The following is a 23535-nucleotide window of genomic DNA, read 5'->3' on the forward strand; positions in this document are numbered from 1 at the left end:
TGAGTTCAATCCCATGAAGGCCAAACAGCTCAATGCCCGTTTCCTGTAACATCTATTGTTTCTCGCTTGACCTAAGCAGTGAACCAGGCAACTGGCGGTTAGTTAACCGTGATGGGTTGCCCCCCACCCAGTGTAGAGAGGACTTTGGGGCTAGCAACCAAGCCCATCAAATATTTGCTAACAACCAGAACGTTAACATCATCTGGAGTTACTCATAAAAAGCAAAAGCTTTGTATGTTAATATATATATATATATATATATATATATATATATATATATATATATATATATATATATATATATATATATATATATATATATATATCCCTGAGCTGACGGGTATAGTTTACATTTTCTTCCAAGCACAGGCAAAGGCAAACCGTAAATCCAGGTAAGCAGACAAGGCAGATCCTGTCCCCACCACTCCCCCTTCCGAGGTAAAGGACCCTTTCCCCAGGACCATCCCGGCATAGGATCCCTCCCACGAAGCATCATCACTCTTGCCCCTCCCCCTTCGAGTTGGGAACTTCACTTTCCCTTTTCTTTGGTCTTCGGGAGACAGACGAGAGGGCCAGTGTTCTGTCAGATAGTGTGTCGTTAGCGTGGTGTCACCGGGTCGCTTACTGAAAGGTGGTGCACGTGGGGGGAGATATATATATATATATATATATATATATATATATATATATATATATATATATATATATATATATATATATATATATATATATATATAGTGAAGCTACAAAACGTTGTTTAATATCAAAATTCACGCTACTTCAGGAATATCCCCGATGGGGAATTGTCACCGAAGGGGAATGTATAAGTGACAAATGGATCGTTGCTGCCGCGTCTGCGTGATGGCTCAATGGGTAGACCGTTGACTGGTGTTGCTGGAAGGTAACCGTGTCGAGGGATCGAGACCCGGCAGTACCGATCCATTTGTTACTCATACATTTCCACCCGGTGATAATTCCCCATCGGGGATATTCCCGAAGTAGCGTGAATTTTTATATTAAACAACATTTCGTAGCTTCATGATTGAATATAAATCACGGTGTGATAAAAATTTCATATATATATATATATATATATATATATATATATATATATATATATATATATATACGTATATATATATATACGTATATATATATATATATATATATATATATATATATATATATCTTGACTGTCTTTGGGTATGGTTGTGTATGGCTGTGGCCTATGGTAACCATCCCAACGATTATTCTTTTGATTCCTCTGTGGCTCCTGCTGCCCATAGACCACAGCGCGAACTGAAATGATGTCTCTGGCTGTGCTTTAAACACAGAGATAAACAAAGTCAAATTTCAATTTGTCAAGCTGTGTTTCTCTGTCATGATCATTAATTTTACGTAGGCTGGGTGGTGTTCATATAGTTATTTAAGCAAGTTGATTTTACTTGACTCCTGACGCACTGTAATTTTTTCTATCCTGAAAGTGATTGTGAATATTTTTTTAATCTATATTTATATATATAACTATATAAATATACATATATACAGTATATATATATATATATATATATATATATATATATATATTTACATATTTATATATATATATATATCACCTTGCATATATATCTGACATTCTCTTATCTCTCTCTCTCTCTCTCTCTCTCTCTCTCTCTCTCTCTCTCTCTCTCTCTCTCTCTCTCTCTCTTTCTTTGTTTTTAGGACAAGACATATTAAAAATAATTAACGTTGGCATTAGATCGTAAGTGAACTATAACACAAATTCTGTTAGTTAAAGTAGTTAGAGAAAGTGAAGAAGTGGCCTTTTCGCAAGCCGCCAAATTTAAACCTAAAACGCAGACCAGTTTACCCACGCAAAAATAAAAACTTTCCCTAGAAGATGGGTCCATGGACAGCATCTCGCGCCAAGATGAGCAGCGTCTCTCAATTACCCACTATTGCTAGGCACAAGTTTTCTTTAAAGCCCATCAATATTACACTCGGTAACTGTGTTGCCTCTCTTGTCAAGTCTGTCTCTACCATTTGTCATAAATTACAAGGATTATGAAAGCAGGAAACGGTGACTTTCCTTGTGGTTGCTGTGGATCGTGAAGGTAGGATATGAGAGCATAACCAAGGACTCATGAAGGCAGGAAAGTATTCCCAAGGACGAAGGAGGCTGGAAACAACATATTCCGAGGACCATAAAGGTAGGATAACCAGAATAACAAAACAACAGTCTCTAGAAACCAGTGGAAGTCACCGTGATTTGTCAGTTCTCCAATCCTTTTTTTATCCGGTTTTTGAAAATCAGTTATCTAATTCTTTTTTTCATTTTTTTATCCGATTTTTGAAAGTTTAAAGACCATTTACGAAGCGCTTTACGGTTCAGCGATCATGGCCTCTTGAACGGCTTATTGATCTCGATGTGGAACTAAATGACAAATGACCCGCGGACGATGTGGTTTTCCGAAAGAACGTTTTGCTTTGAGAAGTGAATCTATTGTGTTATGCTGTGTTATGATTCAAAATCTGATTCACAGATTTTTCCCTTATCTTCACAAGCACATACACTTTATATATGTGTGTGTGTGTGTGTTCGTGTGTTTAGTAAAAAACCAACCAAAAGTGATCGACACCTTTGTTAACTTTTCATAGCATTTTAGTCTCTTACTAAATATAACGAACCTTTTAGTTTCATTAATAACAAAAGATAGCTCCTCGTAAATGAAAATGTTAACTGGAGTGAAGTTTGTTAAATACAAATACAAAAATCAAACTGCTTACGGGACATATGTTAAATGGGCCAAGAGAAACGTACTTTATTTCAGTAAGATTTAACTTGTGAGTTGCAAAATCCTGCCAGCCACGTTTGCAAAAATCGTGAAACAGGAGAAATATTTCCGTTGCAACAATGAAACAAGTAAAAAATGCGCCGAAGTGTCTTCGGCGCAATCAAGTTTTCTGTACATAGTATAATCAATGCCACCGAAAACAGATCTATCTTTCGGCGGTCTTGGTATAATGCTGTATGAGCCTGGCCTTATACCGTTGCCAAAGGCACGATTATGGCTAACTTTAACCTTAAATAAAATAAAAACTAATGAGGCTAGACGGCTGCAATTTGGTATGTTTGATGACTGGCGGGTGGATGATCAACATACCAACTTGCAGCCCTCTTGCCTCAGTGGTTTTTAAGATCTGAGGGCGGACAGAAAAAAGTGAGGACGGACAGGCAAAGCCGACACAACAGTTTTCTTTCACAGACACCTAAAACTCGCCTGACTGGAAGCCACGACAACAACTGTGTATCAGTTCACGGAAATAAGTCTCAGAGCTTTCAGATTATTCATGTTACATCAGAATCTTTGAATACGGGAAACAGAAATGCTACTTTTTAAAATTATAATTGGAATTAGAATTTAAAATTTACGCCAATGGCCAAGAGCTGGAACCTGTGAGTTCATGAAACGGAAACTGAGAGTAAAGAAAGTTTTCAAAGTGTAAAAATAGGAAACCCCTGCAGAGAGTAAGGTAGAAGAAAAGTAACATGAACGCAGGTACAGTAAAAGGAATAGAAGGGCATGCAGCTGGGGGTCGAAAGGGCTACATTTTTGGGGAAGCAGACGATGGTATCCGATTGAGAAGGGACTCGTGTTACCCTTCGTTCAATAAACACAAAACTGCTTATATATATATATATATATATATATATATATATATATATATATATATATATATATATATATATATATATATATATATATATATATATATATTAAACATGCACTGCATTTGCATGAGTACACCCTATACTCTTTATATTCTTGCAGTGCGTTTGAGCATATGTATTTGTCACTAAAAATATAGTGATGACGGGCGTTTCTCTATTTAGTATTAATCAAGTATTTCCTAAAAAGCACGGAACTGATAGATCGGATGATGATGAATATGCACCCTTAATGCGTGGCTCATAAAGGTGTTATTTATGTTTGCCTACATCCGAATCAGTAGTGTGTGTGTGTGTGTAAGGTGTTTGCCATGTACAGTTTTTTTTATTATAAGAATTCTTTTGCCATTCGCAATCATAAGCACATTTTTAATGTAATGGAAAGCGTTGGGGGCTAGAACTAACTTTTACTTCGGTAATTTGTAGCCTAGAGATTATTTTTGAATTTCTTAAAAAAATTGTTAATCTAATTTCTCTACATCATTCTGCTTTCAGTTTTGCTTTCATCTCCCGATAGAGGAGGAAAATGTAATGAGATAGATGAAAAGGCAATTTAGGTTGAAAGCAGAATTTCAGAATGCGGATCACTATAGCCATACCGTCCGGCAGAGGCGTTGCTTTCAGAAACCCGATTCCTCACTTTCTCGAGATCCTATACCACGGCGAGCGCATTCTTTTGCATCTCGTACATTTGTTGTGTCTCCGCCCTCCTAAAAAAGAAGAAACCTTACCCGACTTTTACCAAGAGAAAGTTTCCTTGTGGTGATATGTAAATGTAAAAAGCAACGGGGGTGAAAACAAAGGACAAACGACGCCCACCGGACTGGTAATGGCAGGGAAAACTGCTAGATGCCGTTTCGACTGGCAGTAACTGGTTTCTTTCCCCGACGCCTCTTCCTACGATTTGTTCACTCTTGACGTTCGTTGTTTTGGGAGGTCATCCGACCGTTAACCGCTGACCATAACAATCTACCCCTCGGTGGCCCAATTAGTCCGGCGGTCGTTATTTTTCCTGACCTAAACTAGACAAAAGCACCTGAACTTGACGTCACATCCGCTCGAAGCACATCAGAGAGCATAAAAAAAATTAAAAAGCCATAGAATATGCATGTGGCCTTAACCTCATCTATCCATCAGGCGTACTTTTTGCGTTTCGTAAAACACGTTCCATATAATGCGACGGTTATATGGGGATTCGGTTTTTGTATACAACATTAAATACTGGGTTCGTTTTCGTTCATGCATTGGACGAATTTTTCCCGCCGCCTGAAATGACCCAACTCCTTCCCGCGCAAAGCAGACAACACAAAACATTCGTCTGTTCGTTTCATAATGTATCCGGTTTTTTTGACAGTTTGCTAGCTGGAGCAGGTCATCGGTTTCAATGTCATCGTACTGGGACAATGCAGGACGAAACTATTATAGCTTTTAATTACACATGTACCCCTTAATTATTCAAGCTCTCAAGGTCTAAATAGCAGGTTTGTCACTGATGTACTGCAGGTTTCAAACAAAAAAAATGAACTGAAGTATTTATACATAAAACTATTACGAGTCTCTCTCTCTCTCTCTCTGCACATTTCGCAGAATCTTAATTATGGCTTCACCCACGAAATCATCCGCGCAGACTCATATACGTAATTGAAATCTCTGGTCGCTAAAGAAAGTAAAATAATTTTTTCGATAAATGATAAAAAAAATCAATAAACGAATTCTGACACGGAAGTTGAACGCGTCGGAACCGAAAGATTTCATATTTTTTTAGGCGAATAACAACTATCGGGTTAATTATGAATAAAAAGAAGAAGAAGAAGAAGAAGAAGAAGATAAGAGCGATGGTAGAAGAGAAGCGTGCGGGGAAGGACCTGAATAGAAGCTATATTCCACCACACCCAGTTTTTAAAGAGAGGATAATTGCCGTAAGATGGAAAGCGGAATCAGAATTCTACGGTGTTTCAGAGAGGATGAGAGATGCTGTGACGAGAGGTAACAGGTAGTAAGAAGCAATCGAGTTTTCTGTGCAAATCTTAGCCGCGACCCCTAAAACTTTCAGCCACGGCCCTGTGTTGTTGGTATCTATAGCGGTGCCAGGCGCACGATCATGGCTAACTTTAACCTTATAAAAAATAAAAACTACCGAGGCTAGAGGGCTTCAACTTGATATGTTTGATGACTGGAGGGTAGAAGATCAACATACCACCCTCAGTAGATTTCAAGATCTGAGAGCGGACAAAAAAGTGCGGACGGTCAGACAAATAGCCATCTCAACAGTTTCCTTTGACAGAAAACTAAAAGTAAGCAGCGAGGAAGGGAAGAAGAGGAGGAAGTAAGTTAGAGAAAATGCATTCACGGACAATTACAAGTCAGTTATACCGAGCTCCTGGTCATTTGCACGCCCACAGACTTGACATCCTAATTATCAAAAGAACGACCACCATTTCTTCATTTTTGAAACCGTGGAGAACCTCAGATTCGCCGAGAAGTTTTTTAAGCCTCTTATCTTTGAGAAGATTTTTATAGGAACCAGGTGCTGGAATGTGACTTTCCCGGTTAGGTGGTTTTAATTCTCTCTCTCTCTCTCTTTCTCTCTCTCTCTCTCTCTCTCTCTCTCTCTCTCTCTCTCTCTCTCTCTCTCTCTCTCTCTCTCTCTCTACGAATAATTAGGTTGGACGTCCCGTCAACACTTGCAGAAAGCATTAGCCAGATCCTTATAGCAGTAATTCATGACTAATTTCAAAACTAATACATAAACCTCCCTTCTATATTCTCTCAGTTTTACTCGTCAACATTTCTATATATATATATATATATATATATATATATATATATATATATATATATATATATATATATATATATATATATTTTTTTTTTTTTTTTTTTTTTTTTTTTTTTTTTACCGTGTAAGTTTAACAGTCATTCTCATTCACGAATTGTTTAAAAGAATTGTTAGCTACTTTCTGAGCTGTCTGTACCTGATATTTTCCGTCCATGAGGACGTGTGTGTAATGCGAAGACACTGAATATCTTGCAGAGTATTTGCAGTTTTGCATTTGCTTACATCTTTTTATCTTTTTAAAATGAACAAGTAAATTGCTCATGCATCCACACTGCCAGAACTTTCTCACATTGCGCAATACTTAAGCTCAAGAGCAAATTGTGTCAATGAGTTTGCCAAAATTTTTTAATGTTAATATGAATTTCAATTATCATCTCTTAGAAGCACAGACTCCCTGAAACTGTGACTAAAATTGGGGTCTTTGAAATTATATTTATGATTGCACAACTTTTTTAAAAATGCCTAAATTGCTTGGTTTTCCGAAAGATTGTAATAATCTCTTTCTCCTCACAATTCTGGAATTTGCTTCTCTGTGTTCCCAGGATCACTTAATTTACGAAAAGAGAATTCTCTTCGTGTTGTGATCAAGGAGGACAAACCAAACTGTCATTTAATGAAATATTTCCTTATTTGTCTAAGACAGGTCTTGCGCTTCCTCGCATACCTAATACCACATGACTATAATGAGAATTCATATCACAATTCTGGAATTTGCTTCTCTGTGTTCCCAGGGTCACTTAATTTACGAAAAGAGAATTCTCTTCGTGTTGTTATCAAGGAGGACAAGCTGTCATTTAATGAAATATTTCCTTATTTGTCTAAGACAGGTCTTGCGCTTTCTCGCATACCTACAGTAATGCCACACGAGCATAATGAGAATTCATAAACATGCAGACTGAATAGTCTGGGTTAGCATGAACATAATACTCAATAATAGCTGGAGAGTATTAATATTCTTCTCAATCTTTTTCAACGTACGCACCCCTTTCGAATCAGCAGTCAGTTCTCGCACCCCCTGAATTGCTCAAATAAAAAAAAAAAGCTAAAATACAAAGTTGATATGATGTGTATTAATAATAAAACCACATTTTTTTAATCTTCATTCGAGTCTGCTGCAACGTTGCTACTTCATTAGGATATTAGGTGCAGGTCTATCTGTAGCTCAGAGCACTGCTGTAGCTAAAATAATAATAATAATAATAATAATAATAATAATAATAATAATAATAATAATAATAATAATAATAATAATAATAATAATTATTACTATTATTATTATTTATTTTTATATTTATTACAGAAAAAAACATGCGTATATAAAAATATATTTTGATTTAATTATTCATAGGCATCCTGGCACCCCTTAGGAACCGGCTTCGCACCCCCGGGGGTTGCTGAATTTGACTAAAATCTATAATGGTAGATAAGGTTATCAGCAAGTGACTGTCCTTGTGACTAAATATATGAAAAAATTCAGAGTGCTGTTTTTGCTACGCAAGATTACACAAAGTACTTCAAATACCCAAAGAGGATATCTGCTTGCTTAAAAACGATAATACTTAACTACGTTATCTACTTGCTCAAAGATGATATCTAACTGCTTAAAGACGACATCCACTCGCTTAAAGTCGATATTACTTAAAAACGATATTACTTAGAGACAGTATTTTCTTGCTTACATTATGACTTAAAGTAGGTATCTACTTGCTTTAAGACGATATTACTTGAAGGCGATATCTACTTGTTTAAAGACGATATTTACTCGCTTACAGACGATATTTACTTGCTTAAAGACGATATTACTTAAGGCGATCTCTATTTGCTTGAAGACGGCATTACTTAAAACGATATCCACTTGCTGAAAGTCGATATTACTTAAAGATGATATCACTTAAAAGACAATATCCACTAGCTTTAAGACGATATTACTTAAAGATGACATCACTTAAAGACAATATCTACTAGATTTAAGACGATATTACTTAAAGACTATGCGGCTTGAAAGACGATAATCATCTACTCGCTTCTTCCGCGTTCACCAACTTCATTAGTTCCTGTTATCTTTGCGAGCAGTCTGACAACAACATGCTTTTTAGCTTTCTGCAAAAGAAAACTATTGTACCGGCTTTGTCTGTCCGTCCACACTTTATTCTGTCCGCACTTTTTCCGTCCGCCCTCAGATCTTAAAAACTACTGAGGCTAGAGGGCATACCAAATTGCAGCCATATAGCCTCAGTAGTTATTATTTTATTTAAGGTTAAAGTTAGCCCTGGTTCAAGTTTCATGGGGCATACCGAGACCACCAAAAGATAGATCTATTTTCGCTGGCCTTGATTAGACGCCGTGGCGGCTGTACAAGATTGCGCCGAAAAAACTTCGGCGCATTTTTTACTTGTTTGTAGATAATATTGGCAATCATAACTGACTGCATTTGTGGTAACAGTATGGTTAACTACACTCTTCAGCGTATCTATTGTTCAAAATTATGCAGAACAGAGACATCGATTGATAGATAAGACACTAAACAATAGAGACGTCTACACAAGAATAGAATAGAATACAGAAATTAGGCCAAAGGCCAAGCACTGGGACCTATGAGGTCATTCTGCGCTGAAACGGAAATTGACAGTAAAAAGTTCTGAAAGGTGTGACACGAGGAAAATCTCGCAGCTGCACTATTTTGAGAGGGTGGAAAATAAGTTGGAAGAAAGAGAATATGAACGGAGGTACAGTGAAAGGAACGAAAGGGGTTGCAGCCAGGGGCCGAAGGGGCGCTAAAAAGAACCTTAAGTAATGCCTACAATGCACCGCATGAGGTGCACTGACGACACTACCCTCCTACGGGGGAGACGTTTACATAAGGAAAATGGTCTCTTGTCAAATTGCAAAGCAGAAGTTTGTGATTAACTAACAATGCAGACTGCTTCTTTTGCTTCTATATTTGAAGAATAAAATGACTACTAGAGATTACCTGAATGGGTTTATTATGCTAACATTCTACGTGCAACTTACTTTAGAAACGAACCAACGTACAAACACGTTTCATAACCCCGCAAGGCAACGACGAGGACCATAAACCTCGGATAAATTAAGTTACTTATGTGCACGGTCCAGATATGTGGGGTATCTTAAGCAGATCACACTTCTACGGTAGCTGACTGGAAAACGAAGGTCTTAAAAGTGTCTCGTAAAAACGTCTGCTCCCTTCACATCTTCCTCCAGGTGTTCTCTCCTTCTTCTACCCCTGACTGAATTTTCTTTTTTCGTTTCTGTTACTCTTTGGAGATTAATTTACTCGGATGGACAAACTGTGCTTGAACGCTCGCTTCTTTTAAGAAGCATATTCGACATTCTATTTATAAATGTCATCCTCATCAAAAACCTCACTTTACAGCGGAAAATCCTAACTGTTTTGCAACAGAATAGGTAACTGTATACAAGTGTATTAGACACGTGTTAATGTTTTATCTATAATCGACAGCATCAACAAATTTTGTAATCGCCTAATTACCATCATAAAAGCTGATCTGCTGAAGAGGAAAAACATAAGAGTCTGAATTATTTCCTTTTATCACAAATGCCTGGTCGACTTCCTTATTCTTATGCGCTACCATAGTTTTAAGAAAAACACTGGCAATGCATTTTTTGGGTTTACTTTCTCCAAGAAACGCTAGCAAAAAGAACCTTCGTGCTCCAAAATACATAATTATCAGTACCTAGCCTTGCCACTGTTTACCTTTGTTGTGGAGGTTTCTGTACGAACTAATAACAATACATTTCTTGGTGCACCAGAAAGCACAAAGCCTATCAAGGCATGTATCACTAAGCACAGACATTTCATAACGAATATAAGGCATCTGTTTAATTCTAGCAACCGTCAAATCCTTCAGATAACTGTAATCTGCACACATACACGTTAGCCTTTTTTGGAGACTTTCTCCTGTAGGTAATGCCGTTTTAAAATCTCCTCGTTGAAGAGCTCTTATAAAAACTGGAAGAATATATACATAATGAAAGATAAGAACTGATATCCTTTCGACTATCTTCAAGGAAAGACACTCCAACTATTGAAAATAGAAAACTAATCTCTTTATTTGATGAAAACGCCATGGAAAGGGATACAGTCTGTTCTGTTCTTATGAGTTCCATAGCATACTATAAAATCCCGTCATTCTTTCTCTCTCTCTCTCTCTCTCTCTCTCTCTCTCTCTCTCTCTGTGTGTGTGTGAAAAAATGGCCCAGAAGATGACCTACATCTCTCTCCCATGGGTGCACCTTCCGTGCACGCCAGGAACCACTAAGAGAAGAAGCAGGAGTAAAATTGCAACACTCGGTAATCAATCCGCAACATTCCGGAAGTGGGGTCATTAGTAAAAAATGGAAGGAAATAACGGACTCTGTGATGCGATTACCATTTATATAACTGAGTTACTGACGTTGTAAACTGGCAACACAACAACGAAAGAAACAACAACAAAGCCAGGTATTATCACGTAACGAACTGCAACCCTAGTAATTTGAGAAAAATCAAATTTGCATAATCTGAATACTTTATTTCACGGCAGCACGGACTCTTGACCACTGACCAGCCATTAGAGACAACTGAAGGAAAGTACAGATAATCAGATCATTAAACTGAAGTCCACAAAGCACGGTAGCAAAACGAACTTATGTGAATACTTCCTTAGGGAAAGCCTCCTTTTCCTATAATGACCCCTCCACAACACCGCAGAGAGAAAATGCACCGCAATTGACGGTACTTTACGGTAAGGTAACCCCGGAAGCTACATGCCATTTTCTCACCGCAGTATTTTCTTAATTCTTTTTTTTTTTTTTAAGCCAGAAATTGAAGCAACTGGATTATTACCGACTCGGTGAACTTAAGCGGCCTTATTTTTTCTGATTTTACTATGTCTTTGTATTTTTCTTTGTAATATTAAACTAATGATTCAACTACAAGTAACTGCTTGAACAGAAAACGTCTGAGAATGGATGGTCCTGAATATCGTTATGAATAGTCAGAAACGGAGAACGATGATAAGTAACAGTGGAATAGGGGAGAGAGAGAGAGAGAGAGAGAGAGAGAGAGAGAGAGAGAGAGAGAGAGAGAGAGAGAGAGAGAGAATATGCAATTTGTCTGTGTCGACTGTAGTCTTAAAAGTAAAATCTCCTATAACCTTCAACAGAGAGAGAGAGAGAGAGAGAGAGAGAGAGAGAGAGAGAGAGAGAGAGAGAGAGAGAAGGCACATGTTCATTTTGACAACAATTAACACGAAGCAAAATAAAGCTATGACCTGGACGACATGAATATGTACTAAAAATGTGATACAATGTTGAAGGTACCACAAGGACATCGAGACAATAGACCTGTGGAGATAATAGCCTCCTTTTAGAGAATGGTAATTAGCCCTTTCGAAGAGTATGATGCAGACAAATAACACTTATTAATATGTAACTGGGGTAGCATTCGCTTTGACAACTTTTCCACGTTCTTTTTTCATTTTTAACTTAATCTAGTACATATTCATATTATGTTATGTATATAATACGAGGTACTTATGGTATTTCCTCTAAAGCCAGATATAACCAAAGTTTTAGGCAAAAACATTTCCCTGTCATTAATTCTGTTAAAAAACGAGATGAAGTCAAATTCCAAATGGATAAATAATTTTCAATAAATTAATTACAATACATTTACGCACCATATTTCTGTGAAGACATTGTGTAGAAGTGAAAGGAATTTAAGAATCCCCTTCTGATGGATTTTGCTAATTACATGACAATATTTGACTCCGTCCACAACCAAATATCATGGAGGGTCTTGCGTCGTAATGATATGATCTTTAAATGTGTAAATCTAACTGAAACTATCCGCTACTGAAACACATGCAAAGTTAACATTGATGGGGTTTTGTCAAGAGAATCTGCGGAGATTTTATAATGGAAAAAGCAGTCAAGAGATGGAAGAGAATGTTTAACTTGGAGTAATAATAGACACTTGACATGCTTAGAATATGCAGATGAAGCTGCCTTAATCAGCAAAATACCAAGAGATTTATAAAACTTGCTTAATAGATTGCATCATACATCTAGAGAGATGAGGCTAAAGAAAAATTAACAAAAACGTAAGTAATGAGGGCTGAGTTTGCACAAAAGGGATGAAATAACACTAGATGGGGAAAAAGACTGATGAGGCTGAATCTTTCGAAAATCTGGACAACAGGATCTCTAGGGATGGAATTTAGTGAAAGGCTAAAAAAAATAGAAATAAAAATCAAACGACGGGCAGGCTTTATAAGATTTGGAAATCAAACAGACCTAAATCGTATACGAATGTAAGATTATATTAGTTTAGAACAATCTGTAATGCATACGGACATGAATCAAGGTATGGTAATGAAACTACAAGTATATTTCGAAAATTTGTCAAGAATGTTAGGTAGGAGTCATATTGCAGGATAGAGTGAGAAATGATAATATAAGGGAAATTGCAGAAGTTCCATATGTAGATGAGATGATGATGAGGGGGAGATGGAGATGGCTTGGACATGCCCTTAAAACAACCCCGAGGAGAACAGTACCTCTTAACGACATCTGGGCTCCAGTGTCAACCGGAAGAATGGGAAGACCCGGACCAACTTGGATGCAATTATAATGGGGGCTGGGGATGAGAACCTTAAACCTTGCAAATACGAGCTCAAGGGACTACCACTGAACTACACCCCACAAGTCAACCCTCGCACACACGCACCAATATATATATATTTAGATGTGTGTGTGTGTGTGCGCGCACGCAATATATATATTTATATAAATATATACAAGCATGAAGTTGGCACTGGCCATTGTTCTGTTTTTCGTCTGGAGCCATGTGTAGCCACTGCCAACTTCATACTTTTACAAATGAATTGTGGATTAACGCTCTGCACAGTATAAATTCCACAACTTGAGCCCCATCAAACTCGTACAAAGAAGAATCACCAGCAGCAAGTTGAATCCCCTACACAAACCATTATTCACTCTTATCTTGTGGGAGCTCTAGCACTTCCTGGATTAAGGCCCTACCTTTCCCATACGTCTCTTACTCCATCTATCCAACACGTCCAGGACCTCCATCTCCTTTCCTCTAATGCTTGTCAATTTTACACTTGTTTCAGGAAACACTGGTTGTCCATTCTTTCCACATGACTGAACCACGTCAGAATACTCTGATCTACATGTATTCTTACACCTATGTCTTGGAGGGCACGATGATGCGTCTCCATATTTCACACACCGTACAAACAGTTCATCTCAACAGCTTCAACATTTTTTTGTTTCATTCGCATTCAACTTTCATTCTTCACTGCCATAAAGGAGAGTTGGATCATTATCTTTCATACACTACCAACTCGTTTCCATAAATAATAAAAGTCTCTCCCCAGTCTTCTGAACGCACCACACTACCGTTCTTGTTTTGCATATTGTGACTCACCTCTTTACTTATCCTTCCATCATCTGTTACTACGACTCAAATAAATCAACAGGCTCCATTCTCCCGCCTTCCACATCATTCGTTGCTCCATCTTCCTCGTTTCTATTTACTAAAATAACTACATAAGTTCTGTTCAAAATACTCACAACTCCTTTTGCTTGCAAACAATATCAAGCTCTTTTACTCGTTTCTGCAGTTTCCCATCACTATTCCCAATCAGTGCTGCATCATTTGCTAACACCAACCACTCTACTCATAATTCACGACTCATGTTTTCAATTCTCAAACCGGCTCCTACATATAATATCCTTTCTCTGACTATTCTAGTCACCCCATCAATAAAGATATGGAACAGCCACGGAGACAACACATACTTGTCTCAGATCCACTTTTACACCAAATTAGTCACATCCCTGCCTATATATTTTAACAGAGGCTAAATTTCCATTGTCAGACTTTTAATCACACTCGGTAAGCTATCTTCTATACCACACATTCTCAACGCCCCCTATCGATTTTATCGATTTCATCATAAGCTTCTCCTAGATACATGTATGCCACAGGTAGGTTTTAGTTTTCTGAAAAGAAAACTATTGTGCCAGCGGTTTATACAGCATCATACCTAAACCACCGAAAGGTATATCTATTTTCGGTGGCCTTGATTATGTGCTGTACAGAAAACTCGATTGCGCCGATGAAACTTCGGCGCATTTTTTACTTGTTTCCTTCTGCTCTCAAATTCCTCGCATAACCATTTCATAGCATAGTACTTGATCCTCACTACCTCCTTCGCATCGAAACCCACGCTGTTCTTCGCATATCAGTCTTCTGTTTTACTTTCTCAATCAGTATGAGATAATGAACCAATAAACCATCCCTGATATATTAGGCAACGTTGTTTTTCTTCTTGGATTAATCCCCAGTCGAGGATTATTATTAGGCAACGTGATGCCCTGATAATTCTTACGGTCGCCTCTACCGACCCTTATCTTGATATATTCATATACTGTATAAACACACTCAGGCGCACGTTATACACATTATATATATTAATAAAGACAAAATTCACGAAGGAAAGAGAAACAATGGAGTGCTGCAAGGCCTTTCGACTTATCGTCCTTTACTTACCTAAGTAAAGGACGGTAAGTACAAAGGCCTTGCAGCACTCCCTTGTTTCTCTTCCATATTTTCCTAGTACATGGGATTTTGTCTTTATCTATATATTCATCACGTTCCATATTTTCGTGATTTAGTTAGACATAGTACATATATATATATATATATATATATATATATATATATATATATATATATATATATATAATATATGTGTGTGTATATGTATATATAGATATATATATATATATATATATATATATATATATATATATATATATATATATATATATATATATTGATTTTGTATCTGATTGATTGTTGGATGAGAGAAGGCGCACGTCAAAGAGCAGGTAAAGCATATAAGAGGCTCTATATAAACAAACTGAATTAACGAGACTTTTATCCAAGTGTTCATACGTGTGTGAATGTTGCTGATCAAAGGTAAAGAAGAAGAGAGAATTAACGAGACTTTTATCCAAGTGTTCATACGTGTGTAAATGTTGCTGATCAAATTATTTGAGAGAGAGAGAGAGAGAGATAAACGTCGTACCGAAGTGAAAAGATGTGTAAGTGTTTAGTAATAATGGTCAGTTGGAGAAACAGAAATACGTGATTGCTAAAAAAAAAAAATATTTAATAACTTGGAAGTATTAGCAGGAAAAACATGGCGACCAAGAAACAATACCGAGGAAGTGATGCAACATTCAAATGACCCGTGGCAGTTCCGCGGTATTACGACGGTAGCTTTTCCTCTCAAATCGCTCTCTCAAGTTGACCTTTCTCTTACGATTACCATTTCCCACCCCCCTGTCATCTCTCTTTCTCTCATTCTACTTTCACTTTCAGCCTCAATCATCCTTGTGTTCGTGTGACTCACATCCACTGGGACGGGATTATACCATCGCTAACAATAGCAATAACATTCGTTTTAATGTTCGCTAATTATTAGCAGCCGGGATTAGTCGTCATCATGCACAGCACCTCCGTCATCACGCTTTTACCGCCACACATGTTTCGGTGCTTTCAGCTCATCGTTAGAAATTAAGCTTACACACACACACACACACACACACACACATATATATATATATATATATATATATATATATATATATATATATATATATACAGTGTGACGTCTGAGATGTTGCTTTTATAAAACCACATCTGTATATCTATTGTGATCAGTAGATAAACATATAGATAAATTGTATTCATGCAATATCTAATCATAATCGTACTTAGAGACGATAAAACCAAACACAAACGAAAGTCATCGACCCGGTCTTTTGTATCAGTGAAAACGAAAAGAAAGGGAAAGGGAAAGAAGAAGAAGAAGCAAAGACACAAAAACAAGTTCTCGAGTTGCCGAGAGTGAGTTAGTTCTTCAGGCAGACTGTGCCCAAAACAGAAGCTGACTAACTTTCGTTGCTTGTTGTTTTTGTTAAGCTATTTAAAGTCGGCGAAGATATCTCTCGGAGCATGGTGGGAATAATGGAAGTTACTTACACCCCGCATATCTTAAACGATGAAATATTTGTGATTCCTATCAGGATGTTAAATAAATACGCTGAACATCGATAGTTTTACTCAGACACTAGGCCTAAGGTTATATTGTACTATAAGACGGGTGAACGCGGCCCGGCCACGTTCCTACGATGATATGACGCAGTTGGCAGTTAACGAGGACAAGGATTATGATTCTTACATTAAACTAGAGGGTGAAAGTTCATAACAGTATTCGCGAGCGAACGATGACGGAAAAAAAAAAAAAAGAAAAATAGAAACCAAAAAACGTAATACTCACGCAATGGCAGCTAGACTGCAGTTTTACCATGTTGCCGCACCGGATACATCCTGATTTTCATAGCGCAGTTGAATGCGGATAAGCATCGTTTTTCAGCCACAAGAATGGGGCGTTGTCTTTATGTGGCATAAATCTGTTGTTCAGTAACGAAGGATTCCTAAATTAGCAGAGTGTAACAGCCATCTCCCATTCTGCATAAAAGCAAAAGAAAGTTATTTGTAATTTTCGGTTGTACTCCTTTTTCTATCTCCAAATTCGCTCGATATGTTACGTATATGAATCCATTCCAATATAAGTAAAAACTCTGAAGGAAACACCACACACACACACGTGTTTATAAATACTATATATATATATATATATATATATATATATATATATATATATATATATATATATATATATATATATATATATATATATATATATATATATATATATATATATATATATATATATATATATATATATATGAATGTCTTTTCCTGTAATACTACAGTGTAATATGAATATTCATATATATATATATATATATATATATATATATATATATATATATATATATATATATATATATATATATAATTTATAGTATAAATATATAAGTATATACTGTATATATGCATATTTGAAAACACGTGGTATTTATTCACCACATCTGCGTGAAAATAATTTAAACGTGTTTAAAGTTACGTCATAGGAATAAAAAATATATTGGTTTATTCGTACTCATAAACTATCTACTGTGTTTATTTATATAAATTATATAATATATGTTATATATAAATATATACTATATATATATACTGTATATATATACATATATATGCATATATATATATATTTATATATATATATATATATATATATATATATATATATATATATATATATATATATAAAACGTGAAAGTGCATCAGTGAAAACCGCTCCATCTGAGAGCATGTTGATTTAAACACACCGAACAGTAATTACTGGCCCTTCCCAACGTCAAATTTAGTGACGAGTTTCCTGGACACCTCTTCATACCATAATTCGCACAAGCGTTTTTCTTGAGATGAACTGCGTTGTGCCTTTCGTAGACCCTAATGTGTATTGTGAAAAATACACATTATAAATATACATAAGAATCAAGTATGTTTGCATTGGCAATATAAGTAAGAACAAAATAGAGTACACAATTTAGGTCGAAGTTCAAGCGCTGGTACCTATGAGGTCATTCAGCGCTGAAAGGAAAATTAAAAGTACAAGGTTACAAAGGTGTAACAGGATGAAACCCTCGCAGTTTCACTATGAAGTAATTGTTAGTAGAGGGTAGAAAGGTAAGATGGAAGAAAGAATGTGAACGGAGGAACAGTAAAAGGAATGAAATGGGTTGCAGCTAGGGGCCCAGAGGGACGTTGCAAAGAACCTTTAGTAATGCATACAGTGCACCGCGCATGAGATGCACTGACAGCACTACCCCTCTACGGTGGCAACATAATGTGTAAGAATAGAGTATGTTGGCAGTGGCATCCGTCTGCACAGTGAATTATCTGACTGAAAATTGACACGACAGTCACGAAGCTTTTTATTATTAATTCCGTCTTTGTCGTAATTCTGTAATTCGAAAAGTCTTCGTCTTTAAAGGTTTTTGTTTGAAAAGAATGAATTTATGAAGTACAGGGTATATTTAATTCTTTGAGCTTAGGGTCTGAAATTGTCCAAAACACTGAAACCTAAACAATGACAAAAGCCACTGCTCAGACGAAGTAATCCGGAAAGAAATCCTCAAGAATGGACACGTTTGCAACGACCGATATTTCTTTTTGCAGTTTTGGGCTAACTCTCCCTTTCTGAATTTATCTTATAAATTTCTGTGAAAGGAAAGATTTCTGAAGCTGTTACGATGTTAACTACTTGCTTTGTATATGATAAGATTAGGCATTTCAAGAATGAAAAATGTCGAGATACTTAAAAAGCAACAGTGTTAGTATAGATTGAGGGTTGAACCAGGGTATTTGGAGAAAGTTTGGTCACGTGGAGAGGAGGGTGCACGGAGGTTCAGTGTCGAAGTGTGTGCATTTCAGAGATGTCCGAAGGAAGACATGATTGGAAAACCCACAAATTGCTGTTAGTTTCGTAGAGGTAATGGATTAAAAGTAACTTATTACCGAGGAAATGAGAGACAGCGGGCAAAATAGAAGGGTTGTTAACTGGCGCTGTTTGATAGCCCTCCCTCGTTGGCAATGAAGCGAGAAATGTGGAAGACTTCAACATTTGGGGTTCACACTTGACTCAGCAGCTCAAGTATGAATGTGGAATTGGCTATCATAATGCTTTTTCTCTGAGGCTCCTCATAGGTAGAAATGCCATATTATTCAAAACAATAACAGCAAAAATATTACTAATAGTATGTTTCACTGTCGAAGGTGAATTTAATTCCAACAACAATAACTTTCATGGAATGGAAGGAATATAGAATAATGGTCAAAAGCCAAGCGCTGGGACCTATGAGGTCTTTCAGCGGTGAATGGAAAATTGAGAGTATAAAGGTTTTGAAGGTGTAAGAAGAGGAAAACCTTGCAGTTCCAATATGAAGCAATTGTTGGGAGAGGGTGGAAATTAAGGTGGAAGAACGAGAATATGAACGGAAGTACAGTAAAAAGAATGAAAGGGGTGGCAGCTAAGGGCCGAAGGGGCGCTGCAAAGAACCTTAAGAAATGCCTCCAATGCAACGCATGATGTGAACAGACAGCGCTACCTCTCCCTACGGGGAATATGTTGCATGCAAGGAATAACATCTCTGTACATGGAGCTCAGTAATAATGAGCTCCTACTTCACTACCTTTCTATGAATAGCTATCTATAAAAATACCAAAGTTAATATTCATGTCTGGGTAAGAGAATATTTTCGACTAAACAGTTTCTGAAGAAGTGATTTTCAGGAATCACCGCGAGGATAATAAGTAAAATACTTTTACTTTGACGAAGTCTAGTCAGCATTCCTGGTTTTCGTGTGCTAAACTGAATTTCCATGCACGCTCTTGTTCCACGAGAGCATGAACCTGCTGCGTCAGCTACTCAGGTAGAGCTTGACGGTGGTAAGAAAATGCTTACTTGGAGACTCAATTTAGCATACGAAAACCAGGAATGCTGACTAAGAACGCTGACTATATATATATATATATATATATATATATATATATATATATATATATATATATATATATATATATATATATATATACATATATATATATATATATATATATATATATATATATATATATATATATATATATATATACTGTGTATATATATAAGCATATGCGCGTCTGTGTTCTTACTTCCACTGACAATTTCTTCATGAACTTTTGCTTTGCGTGTCAACTGTAAAATTAATACTTGAACAAGTTCGTTAGCAATATGTATAAAACAGCATGAAATTAGACCCTCCCAAATGAAACGGGCCGTGTCACTTCATATTATTTTACTTTTAATTTCAGTGGGATAAGACTGGGAAACACGGAGAGCAACAGAATTGAACTGAATATAGAATTTAGGCCAAAGGCCAAGCACTGGGACCTATGAGGTCATTCAGCGCTGAAACGGAAATTGACAGGCAAAGGTTTGAAAGGTGTAACAGGAGGAAAACCTCGCAGTTACAATATGAATCCATTGTTAGGAGAGGGTGGAAGAGAATATGAAAGGAGGCACAGTAAGAGGAATGAAAGAGGTTGCAGCTAGGGGCCGAAGGCACAATGCGAAGAACCTTAAGTAATGCCTACAGTGCACCACATGAGGTGCACTGACGGCATTAACACCCTGAGGGGTGGGGGGGGCCGCCAACAGAGAAGCAAAATAATGAAACAGAATCATTTAATTTAATATAAAATCGTGAACAATTTACATCCGTTAAAAAATGAATTTTTTATGTTGTCATAATTCTAACGAATTTTTACTTTTCCATTCTCCTAGAATTTATTAACTATAAGAATTTAATGGCACGTGACAACTATTTGAAAAATAGAAACTATCAGTAATGATGCTTATTTTGAAAGATGAAAAAGAAAACTGTCATGAAGGCGTACTAAGGCAAACAGTTGTCTCTATCCTTCCCTGACATACACAAATAACCTTTGCATTTGTATTTAAATGAACTCAAGCGTATTTAGTGGGAACTTGAAAACCTGACTGTAGCTCGTTTCATTTGCTTATGGTATAGGGATATATGATAATTAGCTTGTATTACAGTCTCATAAATAAGAGGAAGAAGAAGAAGAAGGATCTCAGAGGGGCTCTAGGTGGAATCTCCCCAGGGCCACGGGCGAAAAATCAACCACGAGGAAAATGTCAAGTCCTGTTGACGAAGCGAATCTTAAGCAAGATACTATAACCACTTCCTAACCCAGATACAAAGGCGGCATTCAACATCTGGGCCTCGGCGTTTATAGCTTCCTGCTAACCACACTTTCCCTCGAGTTACGCAAGAGAAAGCAAAGCACACAGGCTCAACAACAACGAAAATGCGCCAGAGTGACTCCAGGGTCAATGACATAATGGGGGTAAGGAAAACGCGTCTGACTAACTAGCCTTTGTCCATCTTAAAAGGAGGCCACTTTATGCTCTCGTCTTACGAAACCTTTTAATGCATATATGGATATAATTTATGATTAAGCATCGATGTTATGCTTGTTATAAAATAATAGACTGTTCCGAATTCTGTGTAATCGCTCAACTCGAAGAGTCACGGGAATACATAACGTAACAATCTAAGCTGAAGTTTTAACTTCATTCACAATAACTTCCTATTGTTTCTTCCAAATAGAAAATATAAACAGGGTTTCACTGAGGTCTTATAAAATACCCATAAACTGAAATACGCTTTAGATATATTATTGTCATCACACTAACACAGACTTCCACAAAATCCTTTATTGTCGTGGATAAAAAATCATGACGAATTTTCCCTTTGATCTACTTTTGCTCTCCTTTCTATGCGTGATTTATTTTGAAGAATCGCTTACTTTATCAGAACCCGTTTAAAAATATTATGAAATGTGGGTTAGTATTTATTTACTGACGACTGTCTATATGCAGATATTTCTTTGTGTGTACGTGTGTGTGTGTGTGTGCGTTAACGAACATGGACTTCAGATGCATCCTACGCGTCAAGGCGAGTCCTTAGACCAGTGGATCCTTCCTTATACACCACACCAAGCTAAGTCGTAAAGTTTCACCTGGAAATACCGCTAGAACTTTCATATTTTTCGATCCATTGAAAAAATCCTTGTAAAAACGAAGGGGGCCCATTTCTGGTGCTGATTTAACTGGTTCTCATCGCTAATGCATAATAACGATAAAAAAAGCTCACTACAGTTCTACCTGATAAGAATGAAAGAGCTAAATGATGTATTTCTGGAACTATGGGGTGAGGTTTTGTTGCGATGCATGGCTAGGGTCTCAGGGCGGATTGAATGTCTAAATCAAGGTCTATAGCCTTGGTCTAAAACCCCTATAATGTCCAACACCGAACGCCTCCGTCAAGCTATCGAGTTGAATTTCACGTTGTCTAATATTACTGCCTGTAATCTCTCGCCAGAAATAGTTCTGTTAAATGCAAAGAAAATTTAGTCATAAAAACCCGTCATTAAAGTAGAATCGGTAAATTACTGTAGGCTACTTTCCCTGAGAGAAATATATATATATATATATATATATATATATATATATATATATATATATATATATATATATATATATATATATATATATATTGCTCAAATCTGAGACAGCACCAAATCAACAAAAAAAAAAAAAAAAAAATTAGCTCATGTTACCCAATTCAATACAATCTCTTGCATTTTTCCCACAGTTACCATTCTATGCTTAAGAAAAAAAAAGGCTGTGCGCTTATTCCTTACCATCTGATTTCTTTAAAAAATTCCAGCATCAGCTACGTAACACTGCTATAATTATTACTGCCTTAAAAGTGGAAAGTAACATGTGGCGAGTTACGTACTCGGCAACAAAAAACATAATTACTTCCTTATTTACCCGTAACTCCCATACATTTGAACAACTCGTGAGAAAGTGGGTTATTTGGCCTTTTTTCTGGTTGTTTTTATATTGTGTTGTTTTGTTTTTTTGTTTTTTTGTGCGTGCTGTCACTGTTTTTTTGCTCGGTGTCATTATTGTACATGGTGAGAGCTCAGCTGGGGCTGAATTTGAGAATTTGACTTTTCGAATTCAGTTTTGCTTTTAAAAAGGAATAAGTGGAATTTTTTGTACTGCACCTATTTATTCATACATACGTAAGTGTATGAATATGCAACTGAGCAAGAAATTACTATAAAACAAGCACGTACACATTATATATATATATATATATATATATATATATATATATATATATATATATATATATATATATATATATATATAAACGAATGGAATAACAGAGCACGTGATGCATAATATATATATATATATATATATATATAGATATATATTCATGATGTTCCACAGGCTCTCGAAAAAGTCCTAGAAATACTAGGGGCGCATAGCAACTCTATTCTGCTCGT

The 23535-nt window shown here is 36.5% G+C and overlaps 2 protein-coding genes across 3 annotated transcripts in view; one reads left to right on the plus strand and one right to left on the minus strand.

The window, feature by feature from the left end:
• LOC136828823 (phytanoyl-CoA dioxygenase domain-containing protein 1-like) overlaps window positions 1-23535 on the minus strand; it is a 67177-nt gene that overhangs the window by 42153 nt on the left and 1489 nt on the right. The window contains exon 2 of one of the 2 annotated variants that reach the window (XM_067087068.1): window positions 16970-17160. The exons of the other annotated variant lie outside the window; for it this stretch is intronic. The gene's annotated coding sequence lies outside the window, so the exon portion shown is untranslated. The remainder of the gene's footprint in view (window positions 1-16969; window positions 17161-23535) is intronic. 2 annotated transcript variants of the gene reach the window in all.
• Window positions 576-23535, plus strand: part of LOC136828821 (uncharacterized) — a 34268-nt gene continuing 11308 nt past the window's right edge. The window contains exon 1 of the mRNA XM_067087064.1: window positions 576-631. The gene's annotated coding sequence lies outside the window, so the exon portion shown is untranslated. The remainder of the gene's footprint in view (window positions 632-23535) is intronic.

Source organism: Macrobrachium rosenbergii, chromosome 43 (genome assembly GCF_040412425.1).
Source record: "Macrobrachium rosenbergii isolate ZJJX-2024 chromosome 43, ASM4041242v1, whole genome shotgun sequence".
NCBI classification, from domain to species: domain Eukaryota; kingdom Metazoa; phylum Arthropoda; class Malacostraca; order Decapoda; family Palaemonidae; genus Macrobrachium; species Macrobrachium rosenbergii.